The 12,934-nt window shown below is 41.4% G+C and overlaps 1 pseudogene across 1 annotated transcript; it reads left to right on the top strand.

Moving 5' to 3' along the window:
- The first annotated feature begins 3,195 nt into the window (after positions 1–3,195).
- LOC113006547 (cytochrome P450 2K1-like) lies at positions 3,196–11,216 on the top strand (annotated as a pseudogene). The gene is made up of 14 exons (XR_013902034.1): positions 3,196–3,523; positions 3,627–3,789; positions 3,873–4,022; positions 4,108–4,268; positions 4,388–4,567; positions 7,625–7,792; positions 7,921–8,083; positions 8,180–8,329; positions 8,426–8,586; positions 8,685–8,864; positions 9,047–9,171; positions 10,248–10,432; positions 10,655–10,796; positions 10,877–11,216. The product of XR_013902034.1 is annotated as a cytochrome P450 2K1-like (transcript).
- The last annotated feature ends 1,718 nt before the right edge of the window (positions 11,217–12,934 follow it).

Below are 12,934 nucleotides of genomic sequence, written 5' to 3'. Positions count from 1 at the left end.
GATAGACCCCAGCCTCTATGGATCTTGTGCTCAGAGCTTGTTCCTGTGCTGCCATGATTAGTGCCTCTGTGCTGTCTTTCAGTCCAGCTTTGTCCAGCCACTGGTAGGATTTCTGGATATCAGCCACCTCCTCTATCTGCCGGTGGTACATACCGTGCAGGGGCCTGTCCTTCCATGATGGTTCCTCCTCTTCCTCCTCTTTCTTGGGTTGGGGCCTTCTACCTGATGTGTTAGTGGATGTTCATGTCTGATCCTGGACTGTGGTGATGACACTCACCAGTCCCGGCCTCTTTCGTTCCACTTAGCATACAGCCTCCGGGTGCTGGACTTGGAGTGAAACCCTTCATGCATGGTTATATATATATATATATATATATATATATATATATATGTATATATATATATATAAAGGCGTGTAGTCTAACCACACCCGGAAGCGTAGTGGTTAGACTACACGCCTTTGGAACAGAGGATCGCAAGTTCGATTCCTGCCTGGGGCGTCTGTATCCAGTAAGGGTCCTAAGGCTAGACCCCCTATGCTAAGCGAGCCTACCGCAGACATGAGCGAGACAAATAAATATGAAGGCATGCCGGCTCGGACATCTGAGGGCAGACCACAGCAACCTCCCTGAACAGGGTCCAGTAACCATCACAGTGGCAGATATCCAAGAAAGAGTCTCCAGTATGAAGAGTTGGACAGCACCAGGGCCCGACATGGTTCATGCCTACTGGCTGAAGAAGCTGACTGCACTCCACGAGCGTCTGGCAGCACAAATGAACCAGCTGCTAGTTAACGAGAGACACCCGGAATGGCTAACTGAAGGCCGGACGGTCCTGATCCCCAAGGACCCCAAGAAGGGACTGGTCCCCTCCAACTACCGACCAATAACCTGCCTCAGTACTACATGGAAGCTCCTGTCAGGCATCATATCGGCTAAGATGAACAGGCACATGGGTCAATACATGTGCGGGACACAGAAAGGAATTGGCAAGAATACCAGAGGCGCAAAACACAAACGCAAATCAGCCGAGACTGCAAGACCAGACTGACCAACCTGTGCACTGCCTGGATTGATTACAAGAAGGCCTATGACTCAATGCCCCACAGCTGGATACTGGAATGCCTAGAATTGTACAAGATCAATGGGACCCTAAGAGCCTTCATCAGGAACTCAATGGGGATGTGGCGTACAACACTAGAGGCCAACTCCAAGCCCATAGCACAAGTCACCATCAAGTGCGGGATCTACCAAGGAGATGCTCTGTCCCCACTGCTGTTCTGCATAGGCCTGAACCCCCTCAGTGAGATCATTAACAAGACTGGCTACGGATACCGACTACGGAACGGAGCAGTTGTCAGCCACCTCCTGTACATGGATGACATCAAGCTGTATGCCAAGAGTGAACGAGACATCGATTCACTGATCCACACTACCAGGCTATACAGCAATGACATTGGAATGTCGTTCGGACTGGAGAAGTGTAGTCGGATGGTATCAAAGAGAGGGAAGGTAGTCAGAACTGAGGGGATTGAACTACCAGAAGGCAACATTGCAGACATAGAGGACAGTTACAAGTACCTGGGGATCCCGCAGGCAAATGGGAACCATGAAGAGGCCGCTAGAAAGGCTGCAACCACCAAGTACCTGCAGAGGGTCAGGCAAGTCCTGAGGAGTCAGCTGAATGGTAAGAACAAGATCCGGGCCATCAACACGTACGCCCTGCCCGTGATCAGATACCCTGCTGGGGTAATAGGCTGGCCAAAGGAGGAGATAGAAGCCACTGACATAAAGACAAGAAAGCTCCTTACCATGCATGGAGGGTTTCACCCCAAGTCCAGCACCCTGAGGCTGTACGCTAAGCGGAAGGAAGGGGGCCGGGGACTGGTGAGTGTCAGCACCACAGTCCAGGATGAGACAACGAACATCCAAGAATACATTGGGAAGATGGCCCCAACTGACCGAGTGCTCAGTGAATACCTCAGGCAGCAGAAACCCAAGAAAGAGGAGGGAGACGAGGAACCATCATGGAAGGACAGGCCCCTGCACGGTATGTACCACCGGCAGATAGAGGAGGTGGCTGATATCCAGAAATCCTACCAGTGGCTGGACAAAGCTGGACTGAAAGACAGCACAGAGGCACTAATCATGGCAGCACAAGAACAAGCTCTGAGTACAAGATCCATAGAGGCTGGGGTCTATCACACCAGGCAAGACCCCACGTGCAGGCTGTGTAAAGATGCCCCAGAGACAATCCAGCACATAACAGCAGGGTGCAAGATGCTAGCAGGCAAGGCATACATGGAACGCCATAACCAAGTGGCCGGCATAGTGTACAGGAACATCTGTGCCGAGTATAACCTGGAAGTCCCGAGGTCAAAATGGGAGATGCCCCCAAGGGTGGTGAAGAATGACCGAGCTAAGATCCTGTGGGACTTCCAGATACAGACGGACAAAATGGTGGTGGCTAACCAACCGGACATAGTGGTGGTAGACAAACAGAAGAAGACGGCCGTAGTGATCGATGTAGCGGTTCCGAATGACAGCAATATCAGGAAGAAGGAACACGAGAAGCTGGAGAAATACCAAGGGCTCAGAGAAGAGCTCGAGAGGATGTGGAGGGTGAAGGTAATGGTGGTCCCCGTGGTAATCGGAGCACTAGGTGCGGTGACTCCCAAGCTAGGCGAGTGGCTCCAGCAGCCCCCTAGAACAACATCGGAGATCTCTGTCCAGAAGAGCGCAGTCCTGGGAACAGCTAAGATACTGCGCAGGACCCTCAAGCTCCCAGGCCTCTGGTAGAGGACCCGAGCTTGAAGGATAGATCCGCCCGCAGGGGCGTGCTGGGTGTTTTTTTTTTTTTATATATATATATATATATACATACATACATCTGTCATGTTTGCAGTCTTGCCAGATAGATAGATAGATAGATAGATAGATAGATAGATAAAACGGCCATGGCAACCCTGAATTTTAATGCTAAAATCTACCAAAAATGAAAACTATTATTACGTTTTTAACAGATATACTCACTTCTGTCAAAAATTATTCTAACATCCAAGTAGATATTTTTATTCTGTGTTTAATGTATTTTGTTGGTTTGTTAATGTTTTTCCATTTATTTTACAGACCAAAGTATCAACTGCAACGTTAATGATTTACTATTTCTTTCATAGAGGACCTTTGCTCTGTTACTGTCACACCTTGTATTATATGCTGCACAGTACAGGACTGAAATTTGGCAGACAACGCAAAAAGCACTAAGTCTCTGGGCTCTCAGTACAAAGAACTCATAGCAGAGAATTCGTTTCACAGCCATGGGGATATTAGATGTCTTTCTCCAATCGTTCAGTTCTGCCTTCTTGTTAGGGGCACTGACAGTCATCCTCCTTGTCTATTTCATCGTCACTCCAAGCTTCAATTCTCAAAAAAAACAAAAAGGTCCTCCAGGACCCAGACCACTACCTGTGCTGGGGAACCTGCTGCAACTGGACCTGAAAGGACCTTACAAAACATTGCTGGAGGTGAGAAAGTAATTGAACTATGCTGCAGATACAGTTCTCCAGGCAGCTTTTTAGCTTTGGTTTCTTTGATGTGTGTGAAAATATGAAAATATTCTGTTCTTAGTTATCCAAGAAATATGGATCAGTCTTCACGGTCTATCTGGGACCTAAAAAGGTGGTGGTCCTAGCAGGATACAAGACAGTGAAGCAGGCACTTGTAGACTATGATGATGTGTTTGGAGACAGAAGCCCAACGAAACTTGCACATGAATTAACCAAAGAGCATGGTAAAGGAATAATATTTTTTCTTAAAATCTTTTAGCTTTTTTTCTATTTTGGTACTGTCAAACTAAAATATGACCACTCTCAGGAGTTCTGTGGTCCAATGGTGACTCATGGAGAGAAATGAGACGCTTTGCATTGACTAAACTGAGAGACTTTGGAATGGGCAAGAGAGCATGTGAGGACAAAATAATTGAGGAATGTCAACATCTCATTGAAGTATTTAAGAAATTTAAAGGTAAAAAATTATCACATTTGTTTGAACTGAATTGAATTAATGGTCTAATTACTTATACTGACTGTATGTGTTTGTTTTGCTACAGGAGAAGCGTTTGATACAACCCAATCAATTAACTGTGCAGTCTCTAATATTATCTGCTCCATCGTCTATGGCAGCAGATTTGAATATAATGATCCAGAGTTTACATCGTTGGTAGATCGAACAAACAGATTTGTCAGACTCGGTGGAAGTCCCTCAATACAGGTATTGATTCCTACTTTGTGACACTTATGGAGTTACAGATTTTTTCAAGGTACAACTCAATAACCTTTGTAAATGAAAAATGGTATTTTATGTACAGATGTATATTTGATGATTCACAGATGTATGAAATGTTTCCATCAATCCTGAAGTGGACTGCTGATAGGAACGAAGGGTTCAAACTGGCTGCTGCCAATAAAATGCAAAACCGTGCCTTCTTCCATCGTTTAAAAGAGACTCTGAACCCACAGATGTGCAGAGGCTTTGTAGACGCCTTTCTGGTCCGCAAAGAAAATCTTGAGGTTGGACTTTCTATTATCTTTTAACTTTGTGTTCAGGAATAAATAACTTAAGCTGATGGTGAAACTGTGCCTTATCCTGCTCAGCTATGGTTAAGACAAAACAGCTGTGTTGCATCCTAATACCTTTATCACCCAGCAGATGTATGCGAACACTATTGATCATTTGTAATTCTTCTGGTGTATGTTACATCCTCGTTACTGTTCGGTGCCCTGACACTTCTTTTTCTACTGTGCAACCCCCATCCAACTTTGGGATTAGAATGATTTTAGTGACTTTGCTGTTAAATGTCTATGTGCAGGAATCTGGGATTACCAACAGTCACTTCCATGATGATAATCTTCTGATAACAGTCATGAATCTGTTTGCTGCCGGCACTGAGACAACATCAACTACACTGAGATGGGGACTTCTGCTAATGGCCAAATATCCGAAGATACAGGGTGAGGAGCTCAAATAATCCACAACTTGAATACACTCTTTTACTGGAAATCACATGACACATGTCACAAGAGCAATATCACAATAAGCATACATTTATCAAATATACTGGAGTGTTATTGTCAGTGTAACACAAGTGTAATGTGTCCACTGTTCTCGTTTAGACTCCAGAGGATTCTAATAGGGATGAAATTCAATTACTGTTACTTTTATACTCTAGATGAGGTCCAGGAAGAGCTGAGGAGGGTCATAGGAGATCGACAGGTGCAGGTTGCTGACAGGAAAAACCTTCCCTTCACTGACGCCGTCATCCATGAGATACAGAGACTGAGCAGCATCGTCCCCACTGCACTTCCTCACAAAACCACCCGAGACATCACTTTTCAGGGTCACTTTATTGAGAAGGTTAGACTAATTGTTATCTATTCGAATCTGCTCGGCATCAAGCCATGTTTTGAGATAATGTAACTACATCCTGGATCGTCCTGCATTAACTTTGAGTTGAGGTGCCAAAGTTCTAAAGCTATAAAAAACCTAAGTGCAGACACAAAGAGTAAGCATGAGTGGGAACAGTTGTTATCAGTTTACTGAGTGCACAAAACAGAAGCTTGATGCCATCTTGGACGGGCAATCACAGGAATACGGGAAAGTTTGAAACTGAATCCAAATCAAAAGTATGTGCTGTTTTTATGTGTTGTCTTAGTACGTTTTGTACTTTGTGCATCTCTGAAATCAGCTGTTATCTGCAGGGAACCACAGTGTTTCCTCTCTTGACATCTGTCCTGCATGATCCAAGTGAGTGGGAGAGGCCTCACAGCTTTTATCCTGCTCATTTCTTGGACAAAGAGAAAAAGTTTGTCAAGCGAGATGCCTTCATTCCATTTTCTGCAGGTTTGTGAGCTCAGCCATTACCACTGAGGTACATCTCTTCACAGGACAATTGATTATTATTCATCTCTTGCAGGTCGCAGGATTTGCCTCGGAGAGAGTCTGGCCAGGATGGAGCTCTTCCTCTTCTTCACCACCCTCCTGCAGCGTTTTCGTTTCACTCCTGCACCTGGAGTTTCAGAGGATGAATTAGATCTGACTCCAATTGTGAGCATTACTCTCAGCCCTTCGATTCACAAATTATGTGCTGTTTCCCAAATGTGAGGAAGAGATGGTCTTTATAAGCTTTTGTTGTCCTGTGAAACGGCTCCAGTCAGTTTTTAGCAGAATATTTTCTTGTGTCCTTAATTATTATTAGTCCTTTATTTATCCAGGTAAAAAAAATCTCATTGAGATTAAAAATCTAATTTCCAAGAGAGACCTGGCATCATGGCAACAATTTCAGGCTCACTGACATGATTTACAAAATGTTTAGTTCAATTGTTCCTTTAGTTTCAAGGTGATTTTATTAGCCCCATCTCATGTAGGTAAAGATTGCCTGTTGGCTTCAAAGTTTTCACTGACAATAAAGGCAGAATGTTTTGATTACTTAAAAATGCTACACCTGCCATGTATCGCTCTCTCGCTTGCTCATAAAGATGTAAGATGTTAAACATTTTCCTCCACAATAAAGATCAAATGCTGCATCAGTGCATGTCGTGCTCATTACTGCCCCTCAAGAAAGAAGACACCCTCAGTTTTCTTAGTAAGTACCGCCATGCCACGCCCCCTGGTGGTTGGAGAAGTTTACAGATGGGTTGACAACACATTATTGTTACATTGTTGGTCTTCCATGTGACCTCTTTAGAGAGAAGAAGAATGTCTGAAAGGAACTGAAATATATATCAATGTTTATTTGTATAGATGAATTGTTTTTTCATAATTTTGGGGGGCTAATTGATGGTTACCAGACTCTTTGGGCCATTTTCTATCTGTCCGCTTCACTTTTTCATTTAGTGATAAGAAAAACTAATGACCATCACTTGTAGCTGTCTAAGTCACCCATAATTAAAGTGTATTCAGTTCATCTTGACGTAGTTTTTTCAGCGGGAGAAGCATTTCATCCAAGTGACTTCTTCAGTCTTAGCTGAATGCAGGTTTCTCCAACCTTATTGCTTCTCTTAGATATTGCCACTTTATTTACCTGCTGCCCTTGTTGTTAGGAAACCTGCTTTGCTACCCAGTCACTTTGGCCAAAACTGCTTGGTTACCCGTTTTATCCTACACTCAGCTAGGTTGGATAAAAAGTTATTTACCGTACTTTCTGATTTATGACATACTTCCGGTTTGGAAGTCTTATAGAAAAGCATAAAATATAAATGCTCTTTACATTTATCATATATTCAACTCTAAAAGTCAATACAAAAAAATGAGCTTCAGTTTCAAATAATGTTAAAATATAGTAAAAAAAATGCTGCACTTTAAAGTGTTTACACAAATAACTGTGTTGATATCAGGTACACACATTTATACGTGTTTTATTATTTTTTTTTTTCATTCTGAAAATATAATATTGACACAGACCAAAGTACTAACTGCAACATTAATCATTTACTCATTCATAACCACAGAACACTGTTTGCACTGTTTATCCCTGTGCAGTGTCTTTCACAGTCACTGAGTTTTCAGTGCAAGTAACAGAGTGTATATTTTACTTGAAAATCATGGGGATATTAAATGTTTTTCTTCAGGCCTTCAGTTCTACCTTCTTGTTGGGGGCTCTGACGGTCCTCCTGCTCATCTATTTAATCTCCTCTGCTAGCTTTAGTACCCAGGATCCCCCAGGACCCAGACCACTTCCCTTGTTTGGGAACTTGCTTCAGATGAACCTGAAAAGACCCTACAAAACATTATTGGAGGTGAGGTAAAGCTATTGGGCTGCTTTTCTTTTAGGCTGACTTATAAATTCAGCTTTCCATGCAGCTCTTACAACTTCCAGGGTCTCTCTAATGTGTGTCAAAATATCAACATATTCTGCCCTTCTTAGCTGTCCAAGAAATATGGATCAGTCTTTACTGTCTATCTTGGACCCCAAAAAGTGGTGGTGCTGGCAGGATACAAGACAGTGAAGGAGGCACTTGTTGACTATGATGAAGTGTTTGGAGACAGAGATCCAATTCTAATTGTGCATCAAATGAACCATGGAAATGGTAAAAATAAATAAATAAATAAAATAAAAAATGGGCATAACCACATTATGTGTCTTAAATTATTGTTATTTAAACTCTATACACACTTCATTACAGGGGTTGTGTGGTCCAACGGTGATTCATGGAAGGAAATGAGGCGCTTTGCACTGACTAACCTGAGAGACTTTGGGATGGGCAAGAGAGCATGTGAGGACAAAATAATTGAAGAATGTCAATACCTCATTGAGGTTTTTAAGAAATTCAAAGGTAAGATTTGTTTATGTTAAAAAAAATTAATGAAGGTTGATGAAGATTAATTTGACTGTTATTTGTTTTTCACTCCTTTCACTTGTCTTGTCACAGGAGAAGCTTTTGATACAAACCAAAGATTATCATATGCAGTCTCTAATATTATCTGCTCCATTGTCTATGGAAGCAGATTTGAATATAATGATCCAGAGTTTACATCTCTGGTAGATCGAATGAGCAGAGGTGCTAAACTTTTGGGTTCTCCTTCAGTACAGGTCATTTCTATAGTTACTTTCATAAGCACATAAAGCATCAGTTGTTGCAAATAACAAAATATTATTCTAGTTACTGGTGGTTATATAATTTTTGACAGATGTACAACATGTGTCCAGCGCTGTTGAGTTGGATTGGTGCCAGGAAGGAACTGCTCGAAATGTCTGCTACCAGTAGCAAACAAAACCTTGGCATCTTCAGTCATTTAAAAGAGACTCTGAACCCACAGATGTGCAGAGGCTTTGTGGATGCCTTTCTGCTCCGCAAGCAAACTCTGGAGGTTGGCATCTCTGTCACTTGTCAAGTTTGTAGTCTGAAATTATTAACTGAAGCTCAGGGTGAAGCTGTGCACATTCCTGCTTAACTAAACAAATATGCTGTGTCCTAGTAAGAACAAAGTACACATTTTGTCAGTTTTAAGGGAATTAGATTTACTGGCATTTTATTGTTGCATGTCTGAAGGAATCTGGGATTACCAACAGTCATTTCCATGATGATAACCTTTTGATGACAGTAATGAACTGAGACAACATCAACTACACTGAGATGGGGACTTCTGCTTATGGCCAAATATCCAAAGATTCAGGGTGAGGAGCCTAAAAATTTAACTTCAATGTGCTAATGAAATCAAATCACTGTCACAAAAACAAAATCAAATAAATAATGTCACCTTCATTTATAGCCGTGTGAAAAATCACGTTTTCAAAGTACTCTATTTTTAGTCCTGTGAAACACAAATTATTCCCTTCATGGGATTTAGGAGTAGCAGCCAATCAATAAGGTGCTAATCAAAAGCACGATTAGTTGATCTTTAGCAAGTGTGAGCAACTGAATGAAGACAGATTTTTTATAGTTTGTTAGACTGAAGCCTTCAGGTGTGGACTAACATACACCTGAGGGCTTCATTCTTCCCTGGAGTGGAAGTTCCAGTAAATGCACCCCAAATTAAAAACCAGTTTATTCTAGTACAATTCTGCAGTTCTACAATTAAAAAAAGACAGAACAGGTACGGCTTGTTTAAAATAGTTGCCAAAAGAAAGCATAGACTTCTGAGACAACATCCTGTTGACTGACAAGACAAAACTAGAAATGTTTTATCATAATGCAAAAGTACCACATCAAGCACAAATCCAACACAGTATGTCAGCACAAACACCTCAGACAAACTCACACACAGTGCTAAAGGAGTGATGATTTGCAGTTGATTTTTCCAGTCACAGGACTTGGGTACCTTGGGTAACTCTGTAATGATCATAAGTATTTTATAGCAAATGTCAGAGGATCTGTCCCAGATTGGCCTAAACTGGGCTCTCCAAAAGAATGGCTGAAAAAGATAACAATCAAGGTGCTGCAATGGCCCAGTCGAAGTCCAGACATAAACTCAAATGAAATGCTGTGACAAGACATTAACAGAGCCATGCCTGACTGAATGTCTGCAAACCTCAATGAACTAAAGCAGCACTATAAAGAAGAGTGGGCCAAAATTTCTCTACACCAATGTGAGAGACTGATAAAATAATTTAAAAAGAACTATTACTTCAACTGGCGTGCACTTAATTTTTTTTACAAGATTGCATAGATTTCTGTGAAAATACTGTAAAATGGAGTGTTTGAGTGATTCTAATAGGGATGAAATTTAATTATTGTTACTTTTATACACCAGATGAGGTCCAGGAGGAGCTGACGAGAGTAATAGGAGATCGACAGGTGCAGGTTGCAGACACGAAAAGCCTGCCCTTCACTGACGCCGTCATCCATGAGATACAGAGACTGAGCAGCATTGTTCCCACTGGAATTCCTCACAAAACCACCGAAGACATCATTTTTCAGGGTCACTCTATCAAGAAGGTAAGACTGCATAACACACCTACCGCTTTTAAAAAACCTGGCCTGCACTAAGCCATCAAGTGCAACAAAATATAACTGCATTGTGGATTGTTTCTTTATGATAATTATGTGTAAAGGGTGATGGTTTGGTAGTGCAGGTAGGAAAACATAAATGCAGATAAAATACATGTAAATACAAGGTGGGGAAAGGTTTTAGCAGTCTGTGTATTGTAATTTGTGCAGGGAACCACGGTGTTTCCTCTCTTGACATCTGTCCTGCATGATCCCAAGGAGTGGGAGAGACCACACAGCTTTTATCCTGCTCACTTCCTGGACAACGAGAAAAAGTTTGCTAAGCGAGATGCCTTCATTCCATTTTCTGCAGGTTTGTGAGCTCAGCCATCTCTGTTTAGGTTACATCTGCTGACAGGACAGCTGAAGTTATTCTTCAATTGTCTCTTACAGGTCGCAGGATTTGCCTCGGAGAGAGTCTGGCCAGGATGGAGCTCTTCCTCTTCTTCACCACTCTCCTTCAGCATTTTCGTTTCACCCCTGCACCTGGAGTTTCAGAGGATGAATTAGATCTGACTCCAGCTGTGGGTTTTACTCTCAGCCCTTTGCCTCATAAACTATGAGCTATTTCCCATATGTAAGGAAACTGTATTTGAACGCTGAACCAGTCTTCTCTGAATCACGTTATTATTTCATGACGTACAAGTAATCGTAATAGATTCTGGGAAAAAAATGGATTAGGTAAAGGCTTCTTTGGAAATTTAAGAGTTTGCAAAGCCAGAACTGACCTCTGGGCCATAGGTTTGATATCGATCCTTTAAATTTAAGCTTTTTGTACAGCTCCATCACATGAATCTAAGGCTACGTTCACATTGCAGGCGAAAGTGCATCGAATGCGACTTTTTTGACCCTATGCAACCCATATACGATCATGGTATGACAGTTTGAACAGCACAAATCTGATATTTTCAAATCCGACCTGGGTCACTTTCGTATGCGCATGTGGGCCGCTTTGAGGGTTCACACTAGAGCGCGTTTGCTGTCACATTTTATTTGTAGTGTGAACAAGCAGACAAAAAAAAATCAGATTTGATCAAAAAATCGGTATTGAGCATTAAGACCTGCAGTTTGAACATAGCCTAAGTGAGCATTTTCTCCTGGAAATGGAGTCTCCAATGAGTTTTTTCATAAGTTGGTTGATTGTTTTGCTCAACATGTTCACTGTAACTTAAAAATGTTGCACAAGCACATGTTAATCTCTCTCTTGTTCATGAAGACTTAATATTTTCTTCATTTTCTCCACAATAAAGTTGAAATATTAAAATGAATACACCTCACACATCATTTCCTTCCTCACTCCACCAGTCTTCTCAGCAAGTCTTCTAAGTGTCTATGTTTGACCAGCTGGAATATAAAACACAAAGAACTTTCATACAGACCTGTTTCCCATTTAATCTTTAATGTAATTGTAATGCTACTGGCCCTCTGATGATTTTCCTTATATGTCAAAATGGAGTCTTTTTATGAGTAAATCAAGCCAAATAGGTGTGGAATAATTTTACACTATTCTACAATCCACCATGTTTAGGGAGTCAGTACTATATGGGAGGCGACATCCATATAGTACTGTGCAGAAGTCTTGAGCCACCTCTGATTTCTGTATATTTTGCTTCCAAAAAGCAACACTTTCTTGTCTTGTCAAAAGTGCTCCTTAGCAATAGTGCAGAGAGATGGATCTAGACCTTCAGTTCATTCATCTGGTGTTTGCTGAAGTGGCATCAGACGTGCTGACAGTGGAAGGTGGTTGTCAAGAAGCCATTCTTATAAAAGAGAAAACGACTAAGGTGTGCCAAATTGTTTGTGTGCTGTAACAAACAATTTGTCCATAAGGTGGAGTTCTAAGTCAAGTTACGTTACTACTGCAAATGTAGCAGCCCATTATTCATATTGCTGCGTCGAGTGCCACAAAAATATCACACATAATATGACAATTTTTATTTAAAAAAAACCCAACAGGTCCTGTATATTATTGTGCCACACATCTAATGCTAGGTGGGAGGTTTTCACGTGTCTACTTTGTTTCTAGTATGTTTCACATATAATTGTAACATCAGTAAAAAAAATAATAATATTTTTTTTGTTATTTAAAAAAATGCATTCATTATTGACAGTTGGAAATCACAATAAAACTGATAACTCTATATTATGGGATGTGTGTGGTTATAAATTTATGCCATTAGAATAATTTGACTGTAGTCTATCTATTTGCTTAGGTTTCTTCCAATGTATTTAAACTCATTCTTACTAAGAAAAAGCGTCCAGCCCCTAAAACAATATATTCCAAATCAACAGTTATAACAAGTGGAAGAAAATCCAATTTGTTGCAGATCTATCACTTGTTGACCTCTTCGTCCATCAAAATTAACCAATCAGAGGGCACCACCCGATCCAAAAAAGGTAGCGAATACTCTCTGACCCGCCTCTCTTTGTTAGCTCGACCAATGAGAAGCT

The sequence above is a fragment of the Astatotilapia calliptera genome, chromosome 15 (genome assembly GCF_964374335.1).
Source record: "Astatotilapia calliptera chromosome 15, fAstCal68.1, whole genome shotgun sequence".
NCBI classification, from domain to species: Eukaryota; Metazoa; Chordata; class Actinopteri; order Cichliformes; family Cichlidae; genus Astatotilapia; species Astatotilapia calliptera.
This window is presented reverse-complemented; position numbering and strand designations above follow the sequence as displayed.